Source organism: Neofelis nebulosa, chromosome 3 (genome assembly GCF_028018385.1).
Source record: "Neofelis nebulosa isolate mNeoNeb1 chromosome 3, mNeoNeb1.pri, whole genome shotgun sequence".
NCBI lineage: Eukaryota > Metazoa > Chordata > Mammalia > Carnivora > Felidae > Neofelis > Neofelis nebulosa.
In genome coordinates, this window is record NC_080784.1 from 18,417,422 (window position 1) to 18,433,236 (window position 15,815).

The window sequence follows — 15,815 nt, forward strand, 5'->3', positions numbered from 1 at the left end:
AGGAATTTTATTAGAAATAACGTACCGTGCTTATTTCATCTACCACGTGGCAGTTATTCAGTAAGCCAGTAGTATGCATAATTATTAGTCATTGAAATCTCAGGTACTCCTGTATTCATACTCCTGGTAATCATTATAGAGGCATTGCCTCTACTTCCCAATCTTTTTATATCCTCTCTCAGGCTACCTTATAGACAACTGAATTTGAATCTCCAAGCTTGTGGGTTTAATCTTTTACTGCTGAAGAATCACGGAACATTTGCTAAAATACAGGTTCCCTGGCCCCACTTATAGAGGTTCTAATTCTGTAGGTTTGCAATGCGGCCCACCATTGCATTGTTAAAAGCACCCCAGGGTCTTTGGCCAGGTAATCAGACTGATCACAGTTTGAAAAACCGGACCCTGTGTCTGAAATGCAGTGCACTCACCTGAGCCTCTGGTATCTCAGGATGTTGCTACCTGGCTACAGTTTACCGAGTAGCCAACTGTGTTCAAGGCAGTATGCTAGGATCTTGCACACGTTATGCTATTTCATCTCGATAATAATCCTATGCTATGGTGATTAGCGTCCTGGCTTTATGTTGAGAAGACAGAACTGGAATATCCCTGGAGCTCCTTCGTTCACATGTCTGGCTGCTGGGCGGAGATGACTGGAGGTGCTGCCTGTTTCTCACTCTTTATTTTGTGCCAATCCTTCTTTTACATATACACACACAAACAATATGCGTACGCTTTGTACACGCGCACACACATATAGATACATGTATGTATTCCTAAGCAATATGTTATTACGTTTGTAAGGTAGATTTCCTATTGGCATATGTTCTACAGCTCATTCATTTACACTGCTATTTAATACACAAGCGAGTGAACATAACGCATATTGAAGAATAACCAAGGATTAAGAGCAGTATGTGATGAGTGTGAATTTAATTTTTAGAACGGCATTATTCTTGTGTGAGTTTAGTGAGTCTTTCTGAAAACTCCTTCCAAATAAGTTAGGGTTCTGAAAGGCACTTTTTAATGGAATACAGAAGGGAATTGAGAAGCCTTTCTTGGCATGGGTTATTATCATGGCCTGATGGATTTGGGGAAGGCATTAGATCTGGTCCAGTTCTCTGCAAGGTTGGGGATGAGTCACAGAAGACTCACGTAGGCTTAGGGTCAGGCAGCAGTCAAGTATGTTAGCACACGTACAAGATTGGGCAGAGATTTCTTTTAACATGCAGTTGAATTAGCCATTCCCTTTGTCAGTGGATGGTTGTGTTGTTCTCTGATTCTTTGTTTTCCATTAAAAATATTGCTGCTGTGAGCATTTTGGACATGTGTCCTGATGCACATGGGGAACTTTCTCAAGGAACTATACCCTGGAGGGGAAGATTTGGGTCACAGTGTATGTGTGTTTTCAAGTTTATTAGATAATGCTAGATTGTTTTTGCAAAGAATTTGTGCTAGTTTATACTCCCATAGCAGTGTATCATACCTGCTGCTGTACATTCTAACAACACCTTGTTCCTTCTGGCTTGCGATGAATGAATAGATCCCTTCCAAGTCAATTTGAGAAGTGATAGGAGAGCTGAATACATGCAACATTGTGAAATCTACACAGAAACAGCATTAGAGATCTTCAGGGAAGAGCTTAGTTTATCTTTTGTTTGTATCCAAATGCGTTGCAGAGTGCTGGCACTTACAGGCTTAACAAATTCATATTTACTTGCTTGTAAAATTCTAGTCCCTGAATTGCCTTTCTATCTGGTCGGTTACATTAAAAATCCTTAAAAGGCTTGCTTGCGTTATAGATGCTCTGAAATAGGCATAATTCCAATCTATCATACAAGATTTTTGTGTGTGGGGGGGTTTATAAAAATGGGCTTAATGGCTAAAGAGCATACATAATGTTTATATAAATAATGAGTTCGGTACCTCAAAACAAAAGTGAGCGATATGTAGAGGCCAAGTTAATGAGAGAAGACATAACACACACGTGAAATCTTTGAATGCCTTTAAGTACAGTAAAATTTCAGATGCGTACTTATTTAGGGTGAGCCAGGACGCAGAACAGCTGTGTCTGCCTAGCTTAGCAGGTGCCGGGTCCTCAGCCAATCTCTACAGTGGTAGCAAATTAAGGTCACTGGGAAAGGCAGCTCTTGCTGTTCCTGTCACTTTCTAACCATATGAAAAATGATGCAACGTTGTTCTGCAGGAAGGCTAATAAGCCTTCAAGGAATCATACAAGGATATGGAGAACTCGCAATGTCCAAGGGGCATGGGAACACTAGGAAGAAAAACGTGGAATTTATCCTCTTCGCTGTTAACTTTCCAGAATGCTTCCTGCTCAGGCTGATCATGACTCCGAGTTAACATCTCTGTGCCCGGCAGCAGCCTGTGAAATGATGTGACTCAGCTCTGTCTTTGAGAGACAGGTGTCCACTTTAGAAAATCACCAACCCACTCAGCAGCCCTCATGACAAAGGCAATCAGTGACTGAGTAGTCAGCATCTGAGTCGACTGCAGGAAGGCATCTCTGGGAGAGGGAGAACAGAAGCAGCTAGCCTTCTGTTAAAAATAAAATTCAGTTCAATCCAAGAAATTCATACTACATTTTTATTATGTTCACAGCAGTGAATTGGGCATTGCAGGGGAGACAGAGAAGGAAGACAAGGCGTTTGCTTCAGGGAGCTTGCAATCAATGTTCTTTGCTTGAAGAGGGCAGAGAGGCAAGAAGAAAAAGAAGTTACATTTGTGATCAAACTGAAGCCTTCACCCTACCTTGCTGGCAAAATTATAATTTACCAACTTAACATCAGTGATTTTCAGAAAAAGATGGGCAGCATAAGTAAGGAAATTAGAACTTTCTTAGATGTATTTTTCCAGCGAAAGAGGGGGAAAGTATAGAACAGAAGTCTTCTCTGAAAACGGACAGCTGGGGAAAAGTAAGGACTCTCATATCAAAGAGATAACTCTCTTTGGAAAAGTGTTGCTTGCTTCTGTGTGCTTGACACTACAGTGGGGGTGAACTGGACCAAAGTCAACCCAGAAAAATTGGAACAGCCTGAGTATATCTGGAAGCAAATACTCCACAGATGGAGAGAGATGTGGGAGGTTAGCTCAGACCACTTGATTTTAATTAAACGGCTTTCAGTTTTGTGAATGTGGAAAAGAAAAGGCAAGCAGAACTGATAAGGTCCATGTGACATTGACTCTCTTTAACACCTCGATAAAACACAAGAGCAAAGTCTATTAGTGCTAACTGTTGCAGTTCCCTTTTCTAGGAAGAGTAGTGTTCATGTTGCTGGGGTGAAGTGTGAAGCATTTGAGAAGCACAGAATCATAGAAGGAGGCTTGAACCATCGTTGGCATGTATCTGAAGGAAGGATGGACGTACCCGCGGAATTTGCTATTTAGGGATGTTTGACAGAACACCTCTGAGGGAGGGAACACGGCTTCATGGTTAGTAGAACAGATGGACCGAAGGGCAGCTCCAGCCCTGCTTCGAAAATTGACTCCAGGGCTCTTGGGTAAAATTGAGAATGCAGCCATTTGGAAACATTGTGAGGCCAGATGCAGGAAGCTTGCCAGGGTCCAGGCGTACACAGGTTGGGGGTGAACTAGTTTTTTGCTTACAACTTAAGCTGGCTCAGGTTCTCTTTCCGCTGAAGGCGTTTTAAGAGCCCAGTGAAACAGGGAGAAGGAGACACAGTCTACGGTAGCCTCCATCATCTTCATTCCCATCCCTAACATTAATGCCAACATTTTCTTCAGCATCCCATATTCTTATTTGAACAGGACTAGCCAGGAAATACAAGTGCAGCCATTATAGACATTCTAGCATTGAATGTATGAGGTTTTGGGTGGTTGTCCTCAACTAGGGGTGATTTCCCCCCACACGGGGACATCTGGCAATATCCAGAGATGTTTTGGGCTATCACAGCTGGGAAGGGCAGGCCACTGGCATGGAGTAGGTAGAGGCCAGTGATACAGGCAAACATCCTACCATGCAAAGGCCGGCTCCCCACAATTCAGGATTAGTGGGCCTCGAATAACAACAGCACCAAGATTAAGAAACCCTGGGCTAGGCGATGATACGATTTTTTGCTGAAAACATCTTGGAAAGGTTGAGTGGGGCTGGATGAAGTTGTGTTGACTGTGACCTAATTTTATAAGGTTGATTTTAGGCTTTGTTTTATTGGCCATGATGTATTAGCATGCAGTTTTCATGATGTTTTTGTCACAAAGTTCTTCTTATTGCCTCAATCATTAATCTTTTTGAGAATGTTACAGATCACACTTGTGAACTTCATCTGGGCTCTACTGATGGCTGACTTTGACGTACAAGTGAGACTTCCTACCTAGCCTTCAAATCTAGATTCTCTTATTTTAGGTAAGTGGGAAGAATCTCCCTGTCGATGATCTTTTTTTGCTCCTGAGGAAATGATATGCTCAGCAAGAATCAACATATTTTGGATGGCCACTGCTTAAATATTTCCTGTCTTTTCTTTTATTTAAATTTAATTGAAATATTTTTTATTTATAGCCACGTTATTAATATTGCAAATACATTTTTTCAGTAAGGTAAATCAAAGGGTTTTCCTGGGAATCCTGCAGAAAGGTCCTACACCTGTGTTTACTCTTCCTTCATGATCACTCAGAGTTACTGCTGCTTCTAGGGCAGATGGCACGAAGGCTCATTTTGCTGGGCTGAACGCCATTACTTGGTATATGGCAGAGATTTGGAGATTTCGTGCAGATGCCCAAATATCTGTTGCCCTTGAATACAAAGCATTCTTTGATCCTTGAGTTGTTTGTTTGTTTGTTTGTTTGTTTTCTACCCTGAACAAATGAACATTTGGGGATGTAGGTAAACTAATCAACTATGGAACTAAAAATATATAATAAATCGAGTTCTCTGTATGTATTTAAAATCCTATTATTACCTAATATAATAAATGAGCAGTATTTTTTCCACTTCTAACTTTTGTAAAATAATTTAGTCTCACTTGTCATGCAGATTTTTAAATGGTAGATTTTCACCATCACCAGAGCTACCCTTTGAGCTTTCTCCTCTCACATTTTCTGTGTTGTATTCCATCCATTTTTGAGAATTGGGAGTTTTGAATTAGATATGATGTTATCATTGGAAAGTTTATTCCACACCACAGATGTCCATTCACATAACATTAAGAATTATTATTTTCCATTATATATATATATACCACATTTTCTTTTTTTTTTTTTTTATTTTTTTTTTTTATTTTTTTTTTAAATTTTTTTTTTTTCAACGTTTTTTATTTATTTTTGGGACAGAGAGAGACAGAGCATGAACGGGGGAGGGTCAGAGAGAGAGGGAGACACAGAATCGGAAACAGGCTCCAGGCTCCAAGCCATCAGCCCAGAGCCTGACGCGGGGCTCGAACTCACGGACCGCGAGATCGTGACCTGGCTGAAGTCGGACGCTTAACCGACTGCGCCACCCAGGCGCCCCTATACCACATTTTCTTGATCCACTCATCTAACACTGGACACTGGTTGCTTCCATATCTTGGCTACTGTAAATTATGCTGCAATAAACATAGGGGTGCACATATCTTTTTGAATTAGTGGTTTCATTTTCTCCTGCCATTTGCAACACATGGATGGATCTAGAAGGCATAATGCTAAGTGAAATAAGTCAGGGAAAGCAAAATACCATATGATTTCACTCACATGTAGAATTTAAGAAGCAAAACAATGAACAAAGAGGAAAAAAAGAGACCGACAAAAAACATAGACTCGTAACTATAGAGAACCAACAAGTGGTTACAAGAGGGGAGGCGGGTAGAGGGATGGGTGAAACAGGTGATGGAAATGAAGAGTTCATTTACTGTATAGAATTATTGAATCACTACTTCGCACACCTAAAACTAATATAACATTGTATATTAACTGTACTGGAATTTAAAAAAAAAAGAAATTTTTTCATTTATTTTTTAAAATCTATATTTACAATATTCACTTGTAATTGGTCATACATTTCCAGGAATAATGATATTGATTCAAAAAGATTTCTTTAACCAATTCTGAAAGTTGACTTCCATAAACATCAACAACTAGCACGACAGAGGTCATATCAGGAAAATTTGTCTGCCATAAACCGTATTTTGTTGTTCGTAATAAAGTAATAGATATGGGATCCTCTAAGTTGTATGATTTGCTATTTTCTGAAGTACAATTTTTTTAGGGAAAAATCTCTGACCTTAATGTTTGGATGTACAAAGTATGTAAATGTATATTTATTTAATTTGGTTCATTAGGTGTTATTAGGAGACTGACACTTGGCTCTAGTCTGCGAAACTCAGAGGTACCTGGCTATGAATTGGATACACTGAGAAGAATCTAGTGTTACAGTTGGAAACTGTAACTGGCTGAAGAATATACATAATTTTAAATATATATTTTAAATATTTTTACATATTTTTAAATATATGTTTTTAAATTCTAAACTCAGTCAAATGGTAGTTAAACAATTCCTTGAAAAGCTACTACCTATATTCATCCTAGACTCTGTTCCCATCCCTAAACTGTAAAGAAGACTCCTACTTATTGCTTAAATAAGAGCTCCCTGAATAATACCCACATGGGGGAAACCACAGAGCCCAGGTGCTTCGTTTGTATGACTTCATCCTGAAACTACCACATGTGCACCCCAGAGAGGCAGTAATATGTTTCTAAAATAATATGTAGATTAAAAGAAAGCGTTAAGGTAAAAAAAAAAAAAAAAAAAAAAAAAAAAAAAGAATAAAATATCAAGCCAAAGTACATGGGTTCCAGGTGCACATCTACGATGGCTTTTTGACAGATATAAATATTTCCTGAGAAATTGCCCTTATTGTGATATGTATCTTAAGGTCATTTGCACAACATAAATGCTGGTAAGTAAGGCAGTAAAAAAGAGAATTCCACCTGGAGTTTAGCCTCAGCTGCAACATTTATTACCCGGGTGACTTTGGACAAGTCACATGTCTGTTCAACTTTCTTTATCTCTAAGACTGCTTCTTGAGGTAGTTACCAAAACATGAGAGATAATATATTTGGAAATGCCTGGCACATAAATATCAGTTAAAACTTGTTAATAAAAGTATAAAACTTTATTGGTAGTTCAGTATTAGTTATATCTTTGCTTGCCAATAGTTTATTTCTACCATTTTGACTGTAAGGATATGGAGGGTTTTTTTGAGGGGCTGCAATAATATTCTGCATTTATAATTTGGGGAAGAAATATAAATAGTTTTGCTTTCAAAATCTGTAATAACAGCAGCTAAGAATTTTTAGGTCATTTCAGGCTTTTTCCAGTGGAGTTTTTCCCTGGTTCAGTTTTCAATGCATATGGGGATATATAAATTTCCTCCCAGGTTGTGGAGTGTTTTATTTCCTGGAAACTTTTTACATTAAGGCATCACTTGTTCTGTGTTCACTTGGGCCTATGGCCATGTCTGAATCTGGTTGGAGTATAAACTTTTTGGCCAACATACTAAGACTTCTGGACAAGACACCAAACTATTATGCAAGCTGGCTCTTCTCTAAGCTCAACCAGGAAACACTACACAAGTAACAAGAAGAATGATTGAAAACAGAATTGGGGGTACCTGGGTGGCTCAGTCGGTTAAGCATCTGACTCTTGATTTTGGCTCAGGTCATGATCCCAGGGTCTTGAGATTAAGACCCATGTCGGGCTGAGTATGTAGCCTTCTTGGGATCTCTCTCTCCCTATGTCCCCCCTTCCCCCCGCACTCAGGCTCTATCTCTCTAAGAAAAATGATAGGAAAAAAAAGAAGAAGAAAAGAGAGTCGAACCAGTTGAATTCTAGTCATAAGAAAGCCTATCAGGGCCTTTTTCTGAGAAGTGAATAGCAATCCAAATCTGAAGAGAACCAGATGCCACTACCTAAGGGCTGCTGAGAAGGAGTGTTCTAATTGTCCTTATCTCTTTATTCTACACTGCCCCCGATAAATCATTGTTTTCCCCAATGCCCTATAGGGAGGGGACACAGCAGCCTCATGCCAACACCAATGGATGAGGCAGTTAATATGAGAGTGGAGGAAGGAACACTGACAGCTTCTATCTCAAGTGGAGAGGCAAGCTCCTTCTCCTTGTTTAATGGACAAGATAGTTACAACAGAGGGAAGCAGACCCCAGAAAAAGCAGTCTGTATGCAGAAGAAATGGGGAGCTCCGCGAAGGGCAGGATTGGGGCTTGTATGGAAACAAAGGCTTCCAGATTTGCAATAGTAGAGGCTCTTGTAAGTCATTTCTATACCTCCTAAATGTACCTGGAAGAGAGCACACACTAGGTCTAAGGTTTCATCAGTATTCCTACTACTACTAGTTAAGGTGATCAATAGTCCTAAAAGAATTTGAGTGATAGTGGAAGGAGCAGAAAGATAACTGAGGAGGAATACTAGCTCTTTATTTACTTATTTCTTTCTTTTTAACTTTTAAAGGGTTTATTTTTGAGTGAGAGAGAGAGAGAGAAAGGGAGAGAGACAGCATGAGCAGGGAAGAGGCAGAGAGAGAGAGGGAGACACAGAATCTGGAGCAGGATCCAGGTTCTGAGCTGTCAGAAGGGCTCAAACTCACGAACTGAGAGATCATCATCTGAGCTGAAGGCAGATGCTTAACTGACTGAGCCAACCAGGCGTCCCAGGAACATGAGCCCTTTAAAAAACAAATAGGTACTGAAGGACCTTATAAGAGGGAGTTGAATTAATGTCCCACCCCCAAACAAGAATGTAAAATCAATACCATAAATATCTTCAGAGAGGAGGGGGAGGAGATACTACAAATATGAAGCAGAAACAATCAGTGAAAAAAAAAAGGATCGAATGGAGTTAAGAAACATATAATAGCAGAACAGATATAGCCAAAGAATAAATCAGTGAGATCAATGATCTAGTAAGAGAATTTTCCTGGAACATGCAATAAAAGGACAGAGAGATGGAAACTAACTAAGAGAATCTAAAACACAGGGAGAGGATAGAAATAGGTCAACTTTGACCTATTAGATAAGATGAAATGATGCAGAGAATTGTCGTTGTTATTGAAATCATGATTGAGAATTAAAGAAAGATGGAAGAGTCAGATCAGAAGGACCCATAAAGCAATAGACAACACTGATGAGGAAAACTCTAAATCTTGACGCATTATACTATCTTAGAATATAAAAGACAACTTTCTAGAATCATCTAGAAAAAAAAAATTTCACTCTAAATTAATTGACATCAAAATTCTCACTGTAGAACAGTAAAGTAACATTTTAATATTGAAGGAAAATAATCTCAAACCTAGAATTTTATATGACTCAGCTATTATTTAAACACTAGACTGAATAAAATGAAGACATTCTGAGTTACACATACACAAAGATGCATAAGACCTTAGAGAAAACTTTGTATAGGAGGTTCTCTATAGATAGAGAAAACACATGACTTCAGAAAGAAATAAGCAATGGCCAAAAAAGTGTGTGTGATTATTTGTACATATCTACAACAGTGCTGTCCAAAAGAATTTTTAGTTTTGATGAGAGCATTCCATTTGCGTGTGCAATATGATAATCTACGATCATATGTGGCTATTAAGATGTTGGTGAGTGTGGCCAAGGAACTGTTTTATTTTACTTAATTTTAATGAATTCAAATTTGAGTAGCCATAAGTGGTTAATGGTAACTGCACTGTATAATGTAGCTCTGTAACAACCTAGATATAAAGTTCTAGATCATACCAATATATGTTAAGGGGTAGGGAACAAGCAGAGATTAGAAGATGGATAGCAGCCTATGGTCCTTGTCTTGTTCAAGAGGAAAAAAGAGAGAAGAAAAGAATGAAGTGTAAGACTGAACACATTAGCAGAAACCAACCAAAAGATAGACCATTTTCATTTTCATACCAAAAGGAAAAGTCTAATGAATGGCAGAAAGGAAAAAAAGAAAAAAAAAAAAAAAAAAGAAGGGATGGTACATAGGAAGTATGAAATAGACTCACCATAATAAATCATAATATGACAATAATTAAAGTAATGTAAACAGATTAAACATGCACATCAAATCTCAGAGACTCTCAGGGAAAATAAGATGCCATAAGACATTGTCAGCAGGAGATAATTAAAATGAAATAGATTGAAAAGAATTAGTTAAAAATGTATGAAGCTATCATTAACTTTAGTAACGGACAAAATACAACTTAAGCTGTCAAACTATATAAGTAAAAAATGAATACTGTTTATATTAGAAAAAGAAATAGGAGATAAAAAAAAGTGACAGGAAAAAATATATATCTCCCGGTATTATGAAGAAAGATACATTAGGAGGGAAAAGCAGCAAAATCAGCGATTGCAGTTGGAGCTGGTAACACACTTTTGATCAGCTGATCAAGAAGATAAAAAATAAAAAGAAAGATTTAGAAGATCTGGAAAAACTCTGTGATCAATAAACCTAAACCAACAGATGTATACAGAATTTTATACTCCAAAAACATAGAATGTACATTCTTGCTGCACATACATGGATATTTATAAATGCAGTATCATACTCTATAAAGTCAAAATCATAAAGTAAGGGATCGATAACCAAAACATAACTTTAAAATACCTTCAGATAACCATATGTAATAGAGGTCAAAGTATGACAAAAATAGATCATGAACAACAGAATGGCTAAAAATTTGAAAACTAAGATGAAATGGGTGAATTTCTCAAATTACATACAATACCAAAATTATTACAGGATTAAATAAAAACTTGAATAAGAATTATCAGGGAAGAAATTAAAATGTAATCAAATAACTCTTCCCTCGCAAAAGAGCTCAAGACCAAATAGTTTGAAAAGTGTATTCTAAGCAGAAGTTAAGTAACTCTCAAGGAAAAGATCTCTATCTTATATGACAAAAAGCTTCCAAACTCAATTACATCTAATAATATGTTAAAAATACATAATAATTGAATGTATTTCTTTCCCAAAGAATATAATGATATTTCAATATCAGACATTCTATTAAAGTAAATAACCTTCAGCAGTGATCATACCTATTGGAAAAGCTTTAGTTTTATAGTCTTTAAAAATGGAAAAAGGAAAAAAAAAGATTTCCCCTATTATTGCAAATGTTTAACATAATATCAGAGGTGTTTGGTAAGGCAAGAAAATAAGAAAAACAAGTAAAATAAAGAGTCAGAAGGAAAGCAACAATAGTCTCATTTATTTGCAGACGATAGGACTGTCTAAATAGAAAACCACACAAAAACAATAGAGAAATTTAGAAGTGATCAAACCGAGCAAAATTGTTGTAACACAGGATAGACATGTCAAATCAACAGCATTTGTTAATGCCAAACTTGAAAATACAATAACAAAGATGATACACAGTAACAACATTTCTAAAAGTATTCAAGACTTAGCATAATTAAGATCGCAATCTTTTCTATAGTTTAGGAAGTGGAGCAAGGACTAGAGTGAAGACTTACTTAAGCAAAATTTAACTGAGCCTAGAATTTAAGAAAATATGTTCTTAAGTCCGTTTCCAACTGAAGTACCAGATTCTTCTCAGTGCATCCAATTTATAGCCAGGTAATATAGAAGTTACTCAGAGTAGCACCCAAGTCTAAGTGTCATAAAATACCCAAATGATTGCCAAATTATACAGGCAGTGTGGTAGGCAACCTCTAACAAGGCTCTCCAAGAAACCCTGCCTCCAGGTATTCATTGCTTCACGTAATTCTCTCACACTGGGTGTGGACTGAACCTACTGCCTGCCTTCTAACACAGAATATGCAAAGGCTATGGAATATCACTCCAAGATGAGCTTACAAAGAAACTGTGGTTTCTATCTCGCTTCCCTTCTCTCTCATTCTCTTGCTGGCTTCCTCTGAGGGAATCCAGGCTGGTCATGCCATCAGCAGCACTATGAAAAAAAGGCCCATGCGGGGAGGAACCAAAGGAAGCCTTTTGCGACATGCAGAGGGAAAGAGAATCCTGCCGGCGATCATGTGAATGAGACTGAAAGCCAATCATCCCTGAGTTGAGCCTTTAGACGAGGCTGTGGGCACTGCTGACGGGCACTGACTGCAGCCTTGTGAGAGAGACCTTGAGGAAGAGAGTCAGCTGGGCCACACCTGGATTCCTGATTCACAGAAACCATGAGATAATACATGTTTGCTGTTTTGAGTTGCTAACTTTGGTGTAATTTGCTATGTAGCAATAGATAACTAATGCAGACAATTATCTATAATAAAATAAACAATTAGCTACAGAAGAATGTTGATCATTATCCGCTTCAAAATGAAAACTATGATTTACTTTGGGTACTTATGGGCTAACTAAATAACAACAAAAACAAACCCAAAATGTGGTCACATTTCCATTAAGGCCTTAGAATCATTGGGTCCATGTGGCACAAAAGTGTGTCATGAGACCTGACGGATACTGCAGATTGATTCATTTAACACTCATTTGAACTCCTTCATTTCTTGCCTTACACCGTGGAGCTGAAAGAAAATACTGAATTTCCAGCTTTCCTTGCAGCTAAAAGTGATCACGAACACAGTCCTGGGCAATAACACAATGGCAGACGTTCCCCGGAAGATTTTCATTTTTCATATGAAAAAATAAATCCTTCCCAGGGAGTGGATTTTGCCTTACCCCCTGCATGTTCTCCCTGCTTTGAACATGAAAGTGATATTGAGAAATACAGGGCATCTTGCAACCATGGCCACAGGGAGAAAAACCCATGTGCTAAGAATGTGGAACAGGAAGTTGGAAGGCTCCTGGTTCCTAACAGCATTGTTGAGGTGAAGGACTAGTTTTGACTCTTTATTGCTATATCTAATATACGACTTATTGTTGAAGCCACTGTGGTGGGGTTTTCTGCTCTTCACAGTTGACTGTATTCTTTTTTTTTTTTTTTTTAAGTTTATTTATTTTGAGGGGGGAGAGGGGAAAGAGAGAGGGATAAAGAGAATCCCAAGCGGACTCCATGCTCACAGCTGAGTGTATTCTTAACTGAAACAGGAGAATGATTTTAGATTTTTGTATCAAAATTTCCTGTGGCATATAAACATAATTTAAATTGGATACTTTGAGAGAGGCATCAATTCTCTCAGTTTATGTTAGTCAGTAATAGGTAAAATGAGAATATCTAAATGTTCATTCCAGGTGTCATTTTTGCTTTAGCAGAAATTAACCAAAAAGAAAGCCATGAAAACCTAGTTGGAGCACCAAAGACCTAAATCTTCACTTGGTGTTGGTTTGCTTGTGGAAGATCCAGTGAATCTGGACTGAACTGTACCCAATTCCAGGAAGTTTCAAACTCAACCCAGGTACATAATAGCTGAAAAGGGGTCCTCTTTTATTACTGTATTTAACTTCAGGGATTATTCCAGGCTTATTAAATGGAATTCCTATGACAAGCTGAAATCCGGTGTTAGAATGAGACCAATCTATTCAATATAATGAATCTAGCTCTATTCTACCAGTTTCTTTTGGTTCCTAAGAAATATATGTAAGTTATAAATTTAATGCACCATCCAGGAAATAATACACTAATGGCTTAAGAGCCCAATAAATCTCCCTATTTTACTCTGGATACTTTGTGGCTAGAAATAGAAGCCAACTTTGGCTGGTTTAAACAGAAAGCATTTTATTAAAAGGATCTTGGATAATTCACAGAATTGCCAGAAAGGATGGAGAATCAGACATGAGAAATGGGTAGGCACCAAGGGAGGTGGCCGATGACAACCACAGCCAAACTTCCATCTGGGACAGTCTGGCAGGAATACTTCTCTCCTTGTGAAGGGACGATGGATGTCAGGGCTGGTCCTGGATAGTGCAAACAATCCTTGCCTCTCTTGTCTTGGAAAGAGCAAAGTGCTACTACTGCTTTTGGAACAGAATTCTCCTTTGACCTAGCTTCTTTGCTCACTTGCTCCAAACTCGTGGTTATCAGTGTCTGTCTGAATTTAGCAATGAGATTAAGGAAAACTTTTAAGGAAATGAAAGGTGGACAAAAGTTAGTACTTACTATGTCCCAAAGGATTGATTTTTAACTTATTCCCTTATCCCCAGATTATTTTATTAAAGAAGGGATGGTGTAAGAATGGGGCAAAGTAATTTTTAAAAATTATGAAAAATGATTGGTTGTTGAATAATTAAATGGGACAATCAAAGATTGCTAGAGACCTTCGTGTATTACACACATATAGCAAGAATCTAAAACGAGACTCTGGTGCATAAATTGGAGTAATTTGGCTTTGGGTGTAGGGCTGACACAGGAAAAGTAAATAAATATGTATCTAAGCTTTCTCCTTTTTCTTGTTTCAGGCAACTCAGTCAGATGACTTTTAAAAATTCCACGGTGATTGGGCATTCAGACCTTCTCCTTCTCCTTCTCCTTCTCCTCCTCCTCCCCCTCCCCCTCCCCCTCCCCTTTCTTTTTAATACAATTTAGAATACTGAATACCTCTGCATGGCCATTTATACAGTTCAGTGTCTTTGGCAAATCACTTCTACTTTTAGATTTACTTCCTCAAAACCTTTCCCTTTCTTTTTTGTTAATTTTGATTTATTTCTTTCTGTTCCCATCACCTCATTTAACTTAGTTCACATGATATTCTGAGTAATAACTCACTGTTGTAATTGTCATCCGGGATTAATCCTGTTTGTACTGGAGAGTTACGAAAGTTCCTACCAGAGGAGATGCTTTAGCAAGTTTGCATTATTCACGTGTAAAGCAAACACACAAATGTTAAGAGTTGGAAGGAAAGAAAACCAAGAATTTGGTCTAAAGTTCTTTCTGTAGAACTGAGGAAGACAAATGGCCTGGAAGATTTTTGGTGTCAGATCTGAACTCTAATCAGTCAAGGAGAGATATCTGCAGAGCTGGGTGGTCAAAATGGCATCTCAAGAATTTTCAGATTTCGTTCTTGAAAAAAAGAGCCTAAAAGTCAATTCAAAGAAATGCTCACCCTCAAGCATTTTTATGCAAAATGACGAACTTTAGAGGAAAATTAGAAACAGCCAAATTCTGAAAATTATACACAATGAATAACTGTGGTGTGGTCATGATATGTGTTAGTGCCGTTAAATGTTTTGGGGAATTTTGTTTGACCAAAACCAGGATTTTTTCTTTTCCCAAATGACTAGATCAGGTATTACTGATATACATTCCCATGGTGCTCCTTCGCTGTGCTAATAACATATGTAATTTCTTTATTGTTTGTCCTTCCCACTAGTTTGTAAGTTTCACAGGATAGGAATTGGGTCTACTTTGTTGTCTGTATTCCTGTCACCTAACAAATACGTGCATTGGCATATAGCAAGTCGTTCATTATTTGTTGACTGATTGGCAAATAGGAACATGGAGGCAAATGAGTTATATTCAGAAATTTCATCCTGAAGATACTCACAGAGAGTAGAAGGCAGAGGGTAAATATTCTGTTGAATTCTGTCTCATATCCTCATTCCTTAAAGCTCTTGCTAGCCTTGACTCAGGTCCAAGATTCTGTGTCTGGCTTGTGATTGTCCTCTGCAAGTATTTGGAAAGGACTAATCCTTGTGTTCAATAGATTTTCCGCAAATATTTATTTTTGGATATTGTTTATTGTTGACCAATCTGACAGTCTTGGCTGCAAAGTTTCAAATTGAGTTTTGTATGCATTTAATTGACTACAGAATCTGGAGTTATCGTGAGCAGCTGTTAAGCCTAGAATTGATTCTAACATATATGATATAGAAATACATATAATTAGTTCTAGCATATTTATATATATTTGTTACATATATAATTGGAATCCACTAG